Source organism: Gracilinanus agilis, chromosome 1, assembly GCF_016433145.1.
Source record: "Gracilinanus agilis isolate LMUSP501 chromosome 1, AgileGrace, whole genome shotgun sequence".
NCBI classification, from domain to species: Eukaryota; Metazoa; Chordata; class Mammalia; order Didelphimorphia; family Didelphidae; genus Gracilinanus; species Gracilinanus agilis.
Window position 1 is genome coordinate 463,882,524 of NC_058130.1, and position 14,813 is coordinate 463,897,336.

The following is a 14,813-nucleotide window of genomic DNA, read 5'->3' on the forward strand; positions in this document are numbered from 1 at the left end:
TGTATGCACATGTATATACACATAGATGTATAACTTCCAAAGTTCCTTCTTATTTAATAACATTCATAAATTACATAGCTCTATAAAATTTTAGGCAAATATGGTTAAATAAATTGATATCTCAGTTACATCTACCTAAAAACTGAATTATCAGACTACAAAGAACCCACCAGCCAAAAAAGGAGTTCCATCACCGAGGGAAATCTACTACTCATACACCTACCCATCTATTCTCTCAAACCTTCCCACTCCTATACATACATACATATATACATATACATACATATATATATATATATATATATATATATATATATATAGACACTAAATGAAGTACCAAATATGCTCCCTCTTTTATATAAGAGGTCTTCAATTATTTGATATATCATTCATTTCCCCCTTTCAAGCCCTAGTCTGGCAAGAAATGAATGCTTTCGCCTGGATGTAAGATGCTTAAATTTTCCCAATGTATCAAATGAGGTGTTTGGATTATATAATTCCTGTGGTCTTCCTCAACTCGATTAATGTGCAAATCTTTCAGAAAAGTCCACATACCTCATGTTTTAAAAGACAATGAAACCCATAAACACCCAATTAAACCAGAGCAACAAATTCACATATTATTCTAGTGCTTCTTCTGAATGCACTCCTGTTGGTGGCTATCTCTTTTAAAATCATTCCAGATCAATGGATAGTTAACAGTAGTTGTCATTTCTTTCCTACATATAGGTCTGATCATTTTGTTCCCACTATTCCAGATACTTCCCTGGATATCTATCTCCTCCAGGATCAAATAGAAAATGCTCTGACATTCAAAGCCCTTCATAACCTAATCCCTTCTTACTTTTCCAGTCTTCTCCCCAACACTTTCTGTTTGATTCAGTGACATTGACCTCCTGGTTGCCCCACCCTTCCTGATAAAAGAAAAAAAAAAGATATTCCACCTTTTGGGTAGAAGCATATATTTTGGCTGCCTTCCAGACTCAGAATGTTCTCTTTCCTCTTTTATGTCTACTGAGCTTCCTGGCTTCTTTAGATCCCTTCTTAAATCCCATCTTTTACTGGAAGCCTTCCCCAACCTATGATAATTTCAGTGCCTTCCTTCTATTAATAATTTCCCATTATAGCTTGTATAGTTTGCTTCCTATGAATTGTTTGCATGTTGTTTCTCCCCATTAATGAAGTTCCTTGAGGGCAAGGGCAGTCTTCTGGCTCTTCTATCTGTAGAGCTTAATACAGTCTGCCACATAACTGATTGATTCATTATTGAGTGACTTTAACTAGAAGTCATTGTAGATATAAAGGAAAAACATGTATGGAAAAATATCAGAGGGAATTCAGAAAGGCATGGCTTCAATTCCTACCTCTTAGAGATACTAGTTCAGATCAAGTTATTTAATTTCTTAGTCTTTCCAGGCATATAAATATTTGTCAGAAGTTGATCAGATGGTTGGATGGGGGAAATTTTTTTATACCAATTAATTTATAAATCAAGATAACGATCATACAAATGAAGTAGAATATAGACAGTTAAGGTTTCACCTAGCAAACAAGAATTTTCAACACCACTGTGAATTTTATTGTCAGCATTAGTATTTAAATATCAAACTGTCAAAAAAACCCAAAAAAACACTTTGTACTTATGTTAATGTAACAGATGTGAACAGCAAGTTTGCCTTGTGTAATACATATTTGTATCTTTTGTTCTTTGTAATTTTTTAAATCTCTGTAACTCAATCCTTCCATAATTAAGACGTTTCTTAAAATCCTTTAAATAAAAATTCTTATATTTCTTACTTGCACAACAGAGAAATTCTCAGATTATATTAGACATTTTAGTAACATCTTTTGTCTTTTTTAAAGAGCACATTTATTCTTTGTAGTATATTGTCTTCTTCCTACCAAGTCAGTGTTGATGCTTTATGATCTCTAAGGAAGGATAATGACTGCAGTATCCCTGAGTTAGTACCTCATCTCAAGAGAACACATGATTACAGTTTTACAATGATAATGAGATTGAATTAAATTTTGCCTCAGTAATGAATTTGCACTGTTTCTTTGTCCTTGTTTCCAACTTTATTTTGAAAAGGAAGTGTAAGACACTTAGCAGCTGATATTGTCGATGCAAATAATGGGAATATTAAAATCTTTTCTCAGAGATTTTGACAGAACATGTACCATGGAAACACTCTCTGAGCAGCAAAATTGTCCAAATTAGAAAAATTCTATTCTACTACATCCTCTTTAGTTTTACTTCAGTGATTTCTTGGAGATAGTCTGCTTTTCCCTACTCTAATTTTCCCATGTAAGAACCTCTGGGGGTGGGGAACCCTAGAAATATAACCAATAATATTTTCTATTTAAATATTGGAGACAAAACCACAAAATCATGATCTAGAAAGAGACTTTAGCACTCACCTTCTTACATAGTTTCTACATTCAACAATCTCAGAGCAATAAAGACTATTCAGAAGAAACAAAAGTTCAAAGTTAAATTACTTGTCCCATATCTTGCAATGCATGGATGGTAAGAATGGGAACAGAGCCCAGGTACCTAATTCCAGCTTTAAGTCTATGAACATAATTAATTACTTCATGATCTGAGGAAACACAAATTTATCATAAGATATTTAAGGTTTTCATAGTTATCAAGACTTGCAATGCAACAAAATACTGTAGTATGGAAAGGGAAGGGAAGGCAATAAGCATTTATTTAACACCTATTATGTGCCAGACACTGCGTTAAACACTTTACAAATATTATTTTATTTCATCCTCACAACAATTCTGCGAATAGGTGCTATTTTATCTCCACTTCACAGTTGAAGAAATGAAGCAAACAGAAGTTAGGGGACTTTTCCAGGGTCACCCTGCTACGAATTGTCTGAATTTGAATTTCAGTTTCATTCTTTTAAATTCAATGCCCAGTGCTCTATGGTCTATCCACTTTGCAAGCTATTTAATAATTTTCAGACTATAAGCAGAAAGGTAATATATATAAAGCTGTATATGTACATAGTTTTTTAATCCATTGGGAAGAGCTATTCTTCGTCAGTATCATCTGTGATCACTATATTCAAAGATATTAGTCAGTAGTCTTCTATGATTATGAAGATAAATAAAAAAAGTGGTGCCATCATGTCATGTTATCCCTTTGGCAAGTATAGATATAGCCTCATGGTTCAATAGCAGCACTAAAAGCAAATGCTTTATTGTAAGTATAAGCCATTCTCAGAGGTAAAACAAAAACAAAATGCTTAATATGAAGAAGTGTGTTCATGCCTTCATACCCATTTTGACTTTTCTACATGAATCTAAAATTTCTTATTATCTAAGGTTACAAATGTACTCTGACACACAACTGTTTTGCTTTATATTCTCTGTTGATTGGAAATCCCAAAACAAATCTTGATAAAATATGAAGTTAATTAAATTAGTTTGAGAATATGAATGTAGAGTTAAATCGTGTTTCTGACTTTCAATACCTATGACTTATTCTGGACTAGGATTCAGCATCTAGTTCTATGTTATTTTTACTAAAAATAAGCCAAAGTAAAGCATACACCCTCCAAAAATGGGCAAGCCCCAATCTGGTTTTGTACGTATTAGGGAAAAATAGAAAATTTAGGATATATACATATACAATAGGTAAACATTCATTTTACAATAATTATAACTCTTATTTTCCCCAACTCCACTGCACAAAATGTATCCTATTAATTTTTAAATGCAAAGTCATCCTTAAAAATATGGGAAAACACATACTTAAAATTGTTTAAAATAAAAATAGGGATGACTTAATCTATTAATAATTTAGTGGTTTAATTCTGGCAGTTAAGTGGTGCAGTTGATAGAGTAAATCCCTTACCTTCCCATCAAGTACAGTAACATTCTTTATCACCAGTATTCTTAATGCTGTTAGATAATTGTGTTTTACTCATATGTCCAACTTCATGTCCAGAATGGGCAATTTTGAATGTGTTGGAAAGTCTTTTATTATTGTTCCCTCTTTTTAGTCTGGATTTCTGTATTTCTGAATGGCATGGCTGGGACATAAGAAGGGTGACAGGGACCAGGTCCCATCTGTGCTTTGTCTTCTGACTCTATTTTATTGCTAGCCCCACATATATGATGGCTTTGACCCTATATCTAGCTACTCATTTTTAGCTCTATGGATAATTTTGGATTATCTTTATCTGGAATTATGAGAGTCGTAGACCCAAATGAATATCAGAGATGATCTTAGACTCAGACCACCTGTAATCCAGACTCTCTAGAATGGTTATGTTGCCTGCAGCATGGTGCTGCCTATGTCTTCTGCTATGGATCTGATATGATTACTGGATTTTGGCTTCTAGAAACTCTTGAATTGGTGAGGAAAGCTCAAACATTGTCCTTTCACAGTAGTATCTTTGGAACTAAGTGTCACTTCTTGTGACTCTAGTAGCTCAGATTGGGAGAGAGATTGTGCTGGCTTCAGGCTCCATTTACCAAAGCTAATGATGACTTCCCTTCCTCTTCCTTAACTTTGGTCCCTCCTCTGCACCCAAATCCTACACCTTTCAAACATCCACAGGATTTTGGCTGTTTTCCAGCCCAATCCTAATATGGATAGAGAAGTTTTCTGGTAAGATTTTCTTTCCTTCTTGTTCATTTTTTTCTAGTGTTCTTTTATATCTTCACTGTGTATATTTAGGACAGCTAAGCTACACTGTGATCTTTCATGCAGTCAGCCTAACCAGAAACACATCTTTCTTTAATCTTAATTTTTTATCTAGACTTTGGGGTTTTTCCTGGGATAGTTCTGCTTGTACTGGAGAAAGGATGAGTTCGTCATGATCACAAAAAATACATGGTAAGACTTTTATGAAGTGATGGAAAGTGAAGTGAGCAGAGCAAGGAGAACATTGTACACAGTAACAATAACATATAATGACCATCTGTGAATGACTTAGGAGTTGTCCTGGATCCTTGCCTTTTTAAGAAGGAAAGAAAATTGAAATGTGCCATTTTTACTTTATTTCCTCTGTGAATTTTTCTCTAATATAAGAAAAATAACTTTTCACCTTTTGATCATGGAAATGTGAGTTAAATGATACTATGTGCTCAAATAAAAATTAAGTCATTTGGGGGGGGTGGGCAGCTGAGTAGCTTAGTGGATTGAGAACCAGGCCTAGAGATGGGAGGTCCTAGGTTCAAATCTGGCCTCAGACACTTCTCAGCTGTGTGACCCTGGGCAAGTCACTTGATCCCCATTGCCTACCCTTACCACTCTTCGGCCTTGGAGCCAATACACAGTATTGACTCCAAGACAGAGGGTAAGGGTTTAAAAAAATTAAGTCAATTGGGTGCTTGGTGGCATAGATTACTGATAAGTTGTTAGGGCCAGTTATCGGAAGTACACAGACTTTTGAAGGCCAGCAAGAGAGACTGACAGGATATGCACAATTATGTATACCAGTGTTTATTAGAGAAAGGGCAGGAAGGGAAGGAGATTGGGACGATCTGACTACTTGATGTAACTAAACCTCTCACCAAAACTCAGTAGTTATCTTCACCAGGTTATAACTGCCCTAAATGTACACTCTCTACCTAAAGGTCCCAGCTCCTATAGTACCTCACTAACCAAAATTCCCCCCCCCCCTTCTGATGATAACTAGAGTAGGGAAAAAGGCTGGGTGGTAAGCAGGTTCAACAGCGAGAGGTTCTCACTTCCAGTTGGATTCAGTAGTGTGGTAAGAGTCCTAGCACAACAGGAGTATCAGCAAACACAAAGAGGAACCAGATGGACAGCCAAAGGAAGGGAGATGGTCAAACCCACTCATTCCACTGAGGAGTTCAGACACATACTCAATCACTTCCAAGGAGATAAATTGCTGGCAGAAGTCCACACATTGACTCACTCCAGAGAGAAAAGATCAACTGCTTCCAGGAGAAAATTCACTCTCCAGAGTTCTGGATTCTTCCCTGTCTCTTCTTTTGCAGCATTTCCTGCTTTTCCTCAATGTCCCTATAATAGTACAAACTATATTATATCACATGCTTCCTTAGGGATGGTAGAGCAGAGGGAGAAAGAGAAAGGACATGGATTACAAAATAGCAGAAAACTAATATTAAAAATTATATTGATATATAATTAGGAAAAATAAAAATTTATTATAATAAAAAAAGAATGTTAGCCCTCACTTTATCCAAACATGGTCCAAAACCATGTTTAATTCCCTCTAACAACAGGACACCTCACAAACATAAATATCTTGCTGTCTCCTCTATTTCTACAGGTTTCCCACTCCCTTCTCCCCTATAACTACTTTCCATCTTTTGCTCAAAAAGCATTAATCAAAATATTATTGTTTCTACAGGAAAAAGCATAATGACCTATTGCTCTAAGTCCATTCACAATCCCTGTGATTCCTTTACCAAAGCTCCCTTCTTTAACCACAATTCCCCTTTTTGTGGTGTATTCCCTACTGGAAGATGAATTCCTCAATGGCAGAGGGTATCTTATATTTTTTAAACCCTTAACTTCTGTGTATTGGCTCCTAGGTGGAAGAGTGGTAAGGGTGGGCAATGGGGGTCAAGTGACTTGCCCAGAGTCACACAGCTGGGAAGTGTCTGAGGCCAGATTTTATCCTAGGACCTCCACTTTCTAGGCCTGACTCTCAATCCACTGAGCTACCCAGTTGCCCCAGAGGGTGTCCTATTTTAAAACTTCAATCTCCATTATCTTTCACAAGACCTGACACTTCAGAGGTACTTTAAAAATTCATTTTGGTTGATTGATTTATTATCTTGTTAATTAACTATGGTCTCTATTACTATCATTATAGTCTTCCTCAAATCTCAAGTCCCTCTGATCAACTATTAAATTCCATTTCTATGATCATCAAGAAAATTTGCCATTCACTATATATTCAATGTATTTTAATATTTTTACTATGCAAATCTGCTTATTGTTGGACTAATTTCATGTACAATATAAGTGACAAGCACATGTCTGGTTCCTTGGCTTCTATTGATGTAATTGTATTTCACATTCACATTCATAAGGTCTTGTTCTGCTACATATCCTTGTTGCTTGATTTTCAATTAATTTTTAAAATATCTCTTTCTTCAGGATATATATTTTATGACTTACAAAATTTCTTCTCTCATTGGTATATTGTTTCAATGAGTGCCAATAGGTGATTCATCCTTATGATTTCATGTAGCAGTATTCTCTGGATAGAAAATCAAATGATTCTAATTTTCAAAATTTAACACATGTAGGGACATTTGACTGCAATAGTTATTGCCCTTTATGCACAAAAATTACTCATATGTGTATTTATATACAATATTACTATATTGGACCAATGGACAATGCATCTCACTGAATAACCTAACTAATATGAGCCTGGAAGACTCTATCACAGGTTGGGCAAAAATAGCTCATGTGAATATTTGGTATGGGGATGTCACAAAATTTGAACATCTTAAGTTTCTGTTAAGCTATTACAATTCTTTACTATTCACAGAGTACAGAGTCTTCTTTGATGAGAATACTCCTTGCTGTAAGGGACTGTGCTAGTGTTTCCCATATCTCACAACCAATACCAAAAATTTCAAATACTTTTAAAGTGTCCTTGTATCACTTCTGACCTCTGTGTGACTGCTTGCCTTGGGCGAATTCTCTGTAAAATAATGTTTTAGCAAATATGTGCTTGGCATTGGAATATGGTGGCTACCCGAATGGAATTTCACTTTCTGCAGTGGAGTTTGAATACTTGGCATTTTACATAAGAAATGACCTCAGAGTCTGATACCTTGTGTTGCCAGGTGATCTTCAGAATCTTCCTCCAATAATTCAAATAGAAGCAGTTAAATTTCCTGGCATGCCACTGGTAGATTGTCCAGGTTTCACAGACATACACCAACGAGGTTGGCATAATGATTCCATAGGCCTTTGGTATCATATGCAATGTAATACTTCTTTCCTTTGGAGTCCCACAAACAATGAGTTAGCTTTGGCTATACATGGATCTACCTCATCATCTCTATGTACATCCCTGAAAAGTATACTGCCAATGTAAGTAAAGAAATACATAGCATACAAAATTTATCCACTTGATGTAATTAATGGTTCAGTGTATAGATGGTGCAGTGGTGGCTTATGGAGAACTTCTGTTTTCTTGGCATTAATTGTTCCTCTACTTTAGTTTTGGTTTGTAGCCTTTTGAAATTAAATAAATTATCATCAAGGTGATACTAGCAAAATGTCAGAAAATATTTCTAAAAATTGTATCAACATGTAAATCTAAAAAAAAATTAAAACATGGGAGGAAGCTTACACCCCTGCTTTACTCAACTAATGACTGGAGAAGTATAAGAATGTCATCTATTATTCACAGGCCATGCAAGCATGCCATCATGGAACTGGCATACAATTCTGATGAACTTCTCTGGGCTATCAGGTTTCACCATGATCTTTCATAAGCTCTCAAAACTGACATAATCAAAGGCATTGATTAGAACAATGAACAATGTGTACAGAAATTGATTCTGCTCTTGGCATTTCTCCTGGAGTTGCCAGGCAGCAAAAACCACATCTTCCACTTCTTAGCATTCTCTGAAGCTACACTGGCTCACAGATAATCATTTTTAAACTGAAGGATCAGCAGATTAAGGAGGATTCTTTCAAAACTCTTGACAATAATGATGAAGAAAAGACTGTGCTGACCCATGATTATCACAGGGCAACCTATTTCCTTTTCCTTTGTAGAGATGAACAATGGAGGTATCCTTGATCTCCTGCGAGATAACCTCTTCTTGCCAAATAACCTAGAAGATTTTGGTTGACTATTGTATGAGCAGTGAACCCCTGGGCTTATAAATCTGTACTGGAATAGAATCAGTACAAGGTGTTTTGCCATTCAAAAAGAGCCTATTAACATTCAAAACCTCTTCTTCACTTGGAAGCTCAGCTAGAAAGGGAGTGGCTTTAATCAAATGTACATTATCAATGTCTTTAACACTGACTGCTGCTGATCTATTAAGAACATTATTGAAGTGCTGATCCCATTTTTCCAGGATCACATCATACTGATCAGTGTGGCTTCATCTTGCTTAGTAGTTGGGAAGATTGTTATTATATCAGCATAAAACTGGATTTCATCTGCCTACTTACTGAAACAAAAATCTTGCATCTCTCTATAGTCTCTGCACTTTGCTTTCATGGAGTTAAATGCTGCTTTCTTAAAGATGCAGAAACTATCTTGCTGGTAAACACTGTGAAATACTTGTCTTTCATTTAGTAGCTTCTGAATTTTCCCATGATTTTCATCAAATGAAATCCTCATGTTTATGAGTATTCTTGCCCACTTGAGTAAATATGGTGTTATTTACTATATCTCTGAGAGCTTCTCAATCTTTTCTGTTCCACTATTACCAACCATATCTTGAATCCTCTTTCTTTTCAAGCTAGCAATAAACTGTTTTTGCACAGAAAAACACTTTAGTCTCTTGACCTTAAGTCAGCTTTCCTCACGCACACCTTTTTACATGGGGAGTTTAAGTTCATAATAACATTGGAACTCCATTTATGCTGATTCCAGGCCTAGAGGTGTAAGTAACCATGACTCAATGGTGCATCTTGCTCAGTGCCTTTGATGTGTCCTTTTATGCTTCTGGAACAGAGGCACTGAGATGTCAAGAAAAAATGAAACAGAAATATCTGATAAAGTACTATACAGCAGCAGAATATTTAAATGGAATATGAGAATGCAGGATGTGTTGACTGTGTATTCAGATTAGTTTGCAAAAATAATGAAGTCATCTTAGCAATACACAAGGTAGAAACAGAAATGAACTTGGTAGCTTGTGCAAGTTTGATAAAGACTTTTAAGGTTCTCATTTCCTAGGACGATTTCAAGAGACTTACTTCAAGCAACCTAAAGCAATTATCATTTGGCAGCCTATAATTTATAACTTACAACGTTCTCTCATCTCCAAGGGTTCTCCAGACCGGGAATTCTTTCCTTCCTTATAACCAACTTTTGGTTTCCCTGTATTCCTTCAAGGCTTAGTGGCAGGAATGTTATGATATTCCTCATGGGAGACATCTCTTTTGTGGTATGCTAAAAGGTGGGGAGAAATTTTAAATAGAAAAGAAATATTACAGATTAGTGGAGTTAAATTGTTCAGCATTAAAATTAGTTTACTTCAAGACAAAGACAAAAAATGAAAGGAAATAGTGTGCTTTTAAATGAGTTTATATTTTATTGGAAGACAATATTAATATATGTAATAATGCATAGAAAAAAAACAAAATAAATTTCATTTCAATAGAAAGGGAGCACATAAACAGGTGACTCAGAAAAGGCTTTAGGCAACCAAGTCTTTAAGGAATAAGGAATACTTTGAGATGATAGTGAGGAAAAATGTATTTTGGGATGATATGGACACCAGAGGAACTGCTATGTGTGAGGAACAGCAAAAAAGGATAGATTTCCAGCCTCTAGAGTGTAAGAAGGTGGATAATATAGACTGAATGGGGAAAGTCAGTTGGGTCGAGTTTTGAAAGGCTTTAAAAGCCAAACAGAGGAGTTTATATAGGGGACCTGCTAGAGTTTATTGAGTGGAAAGTGACATGTTCAGACCTGCACTTAAGAAAAATCACTGGTAGCTGTTTGGGAAGTTGAGCTAGAATAGGAAGAATTTTAGGACAGGAGACTACTGCAATAGTTCTAGTAAGAGGTGAGACAGGTCTAGAAAAACTGGTAAGTAATTAAAAATAATATTTGCTTTAAAACAGATTTTGCTTTTGACATTTATTTTTCCCATTAAACAACCTTTAGAAATGGGTCAAAAAAAGTAGTCACATGATTTTAAAACACATATCTAAGACACATTAAACATTAAAACTTGTTATGCAATTTATTTCCATAAATCTGGATATTCTAATCAGTCCTGTGATTCAAGTGTACTTATACAATCATACCAATGCATTATTGTTGTTCCACATATAAAACACTCCTCATAGCACAGTGACTGTCAATAAGCACTTAGTGAATGCATGGTACCTCAATTAGCTTAAAAATATCATGTGTGGGAGTTTTCGCTTTCTCGCCTCGTCCTCAGCGGCGGCGGCGACCTCCCATTCCCCCCACAAGGGGAGGAACATGGGCCAAAGCAGGAGCCGTTCCCCTCGGAGGTCATAGGCGATCCCGTTCTACATCCAGAGAGAGGGAGAGAAGGTGTCGAGAACGGTCCCGATCCAGAGAGAGAGATAGGAGGAGGAGTCTTTCTCGATCTCCACATAGGAGAAGGTCCAGATCCCCAAGAAGGCACCAATCTTCCTCTCCTTCCCCTTCCGGGCTGAAAGAAAGGAGAGATGATGAGAAGAAAGAAACTAAAGAAACAAAAAGCAAAGAACGGCAAATTACTGAAGAAGACTTGGAAGGCAAAACAGAAGAAGAAATTGAAATGATGAAATTAATGGGATTTGCTTTTTGACACTACAAAAGGGAAAAAAAGTTGATGGCTCTGTAAATGCATATGCCATAAATGTGTCTCAGAAGAGGAAGTACAGGCAATATATGAATAGAAAAGGTGGATTCAACAGACCTTTGGATTTTATTGCTTGATGTCTAGATTGTACTGTTGAAGAGTGATTTCTCCACCACTTGGTCACAGCAGAGGATAGTGTATTTAATTGTGTATCAAAAACAGGATGTCTCTTCTCTCTTCCTGAAGAGCAAGATAATCTTATTTATGAAGTATCTGGGAATGCTCGCCCTGCCTCAAAGGAAGAAAGATTTACTTCTTTCTTTTAGAAAAATCTCATTTTGGGAATTTTTCAAACTCATTTCAATTATTTCTATTTCTGTGGAAGTAATTTGCTTCATGGACCCCTTTCCCCATCCCCTGGACCTCTTTTTAATGATCTGTTGTTGGATTCAAGTTGTCCCAAATAAAGTATTTCTTTTTATGGTTAAAAAAATATCATATGCGATTATATATATATATGTATGGAGACCCAAGCTCTTTAGTATTACCTTCTAACTTAGGAAGTCTACATTAATCCCTAGGGTATTTGAGTGTGTCACTGTGAGGTAAGTAAGGAGTTAACTCTCTAACCACCACCAGTTAATTTCTTTTCTGAGGAAATCTAGCCACTAAGATTTTTGAAGACTGGAAATGTGTAGGAAATGTGGGACTCAACTGAGACAAGGAAACTTGTTCTGATTAATACTAGGATACTGTCTGTCTTAGGCTTTTTGCATTCTATCTACAGTCTATTTTATATCCAAATGATGTTGATGATGATGCTAGTGGTGGTTGCATTGTCCTGTATGTTTTATTTCAGAATTTCAAAATGATTTCTTAGCTGTATTTAATGACCCAGTTGAGTCGGAGCTATCTTTGTTTTAGCTGAATGGAAAATATTTCTGCTTGGGGAAAATCAACCAGGGTGGCCATAGATGTATTTCTATTTCTTTTCATGTTACTTCCCTTACCTGTTCACCTTCATTCTCATTCTTAGTCTTCACATAGGTAGAAAGGACATGCACAAGAATTTATTAAATATTTGTCAATTCCTATTACATGGCTAATCATTGGTCACACAAAGATGGACAAAAATAAATAGCACTAGCTCTAAAAAAGCTGACATTCTACTAGTTTTGGATCCTTGGCCAATTACAACCTCAAAGTCATGGGAAATGTATCATAGCACATTTAGAAGTGGTGCATGGAAACCTTATGTTTAAACAAATCCGGGAAATTGAACAAAGAATTGTTCATTAAACCTGGACCTCAATCCCATTTTGGATCTTCTTTTCTGACCAAGAATTATCTACTCATTTTCCCTAGGAACACTATACCTCTTAAACTAGTTTTAGAAAATAATGCTGCCATTGTATATTTTTTTCAGAACTCTTCTAAGCTTTTCCTTCACAGTTCACATTTCCATAGATATAGAATAAACTTGGGAAATTCTGCACCCTCATCTCCTACCTCATCCCCTTATTTTGCTAATATTCTGTCAGTACCTGAAGCTGTGATAGCCCCTAATAACTTCATCAATATGTTAGGAGAGCTACTGGAAAGCCTCCTTTTTCTTATATGAGAGTACTAAAGATTAATTGGAGTAGTATATTATTCTTTCAATCAGCATCAACAAAGGTCTCAGTAGATTAGAACTAAGCCCATTTCCCTGGTCATTTTTCTCCATTAGGAACTTTTAATTTCAAATTAAAATTTTAATGCTGTAATTTCCTTTTCCTTATAAATTGGAGAAGGATAAGAATGACCTTTATCCATTTTTCTTGGATGGAACAAAATTCTCTTCAAAATGCAGACTTACTTTATGTTTAAGCTTAGAAGTGGCTTGTTTGAACACTTACTTTGAGCCATCTTGGGAATCAGTGATGTTAGATATTCATGTAAGGATAGGGACATGTTCACTTAATCTTCAAGTCTACAGTCTTGCTCCTTAATTCAAAAATATTTTATTTTCTTGGAGAAAACATATGCAAAAATTCATCAATAACTCATTGATGCTAAAACATACATGAGTTTTTCTTTTTTAAATATTATTTTATTTATAGGCCTGTGGAGTCTCCTAGCATACATATTAATACAATTCTTAAATTGCAACAGAAAACTGTATTTAGAGAATAAATAGAACATATCTCTCCTAAAAGTACTAAAACTCAAAACTCATTCTAATTAATTTCTCACATATGAACTAACAACAAGCAATTTAGCATAATTAGTTCTAGCTGAATTGCAGTAGAATTTTAACTAAAATGTAGTGGGGATTCAAATGACTCCTACATTTGACATATATTTGCATTTAAATATCTCTTAACATTGTTTCTAAATTATTAGTTATTCAGGAAGTAAAATTTATGATTATTACATTGAGGTTTTAATGAAAAAGGGTTGAGCATATTTTAATATAATTTCTTGATTATGAGAAATGAGGGTAGATTAATAATGAAAAATGCATAATACTATTTTTCATTATAGCTGGGAGGTTAAGGAATTAATTTTATAGAATAAGAAATGAAAATATGCTTCTCCTCATTTTAGAAACCAATGCTTAGATCATTGTAATCAACCAAAGCTTTCTCATACACTGTGATGTATTCAGTGACTGGTAATGTACATACATTTGCAAACTTATATTAGATTAAAGTATGATTCATGTTATCAAAATAGGAATTAGTTTATAGAATTTGATTATTAAGTGTTATGTTACCTTATGCCAAAATATGAATCATCTTATAACCCATTTATCTATTATATTATCATGAGCATCATTTTGTTTCCATAAATTAAAAAAATGATTGACTTTTCTAAATATGACCCCTAGGGATTGGTTAGGTTAACTTAGAGACTATATCTACAATTTGAGAAGCTTCCATAGCCAGATAGATGGTAATGAATAAGTAATGAGTTAAAATAAATTATTTTTGGCAAGAATAATTGATTAATGAAATTTTCAGTCTGATTCAGGTATAATTTTGAAGTGATGAATCATTGGATAGTACTATTCTCTGAAGAATGAAATGAGCAAAAAGAGAGTGTAAAAATAAATGGTGAGCATAGACTTTAGGGTATTGCTAATGTTGGCTTATGCCCAAAATATGTAATGTTATTATGGAAGAAATATATGTTAAAATGGAGGGGGGCCAATCAAGTAATAAAAATGAAAGGCAATTAAAGGAACAGATTCCCTAAAAACTGAAAAGACCCAGAACAGGATTTATAGTATACACATACACACACACACATATCACACACAGTTCGAACATATGTGTGATTGT

At 35.0% G+C, this 14,813-nt stretch overlaps 1 pseudogene; it reads left to right on the forward strand.

The window, feature by feature from the left end:
- The first annotated feature begins 11,159 nt into the window (after positions 1–11,159).
- On the forward strand, positions 11,160–11,756 carry LOC123231615 (annotated as a pseudogene).
- The last annotated feature ends 3,057 nt before the right edge of the window (positions 11,757–14,813 follow it).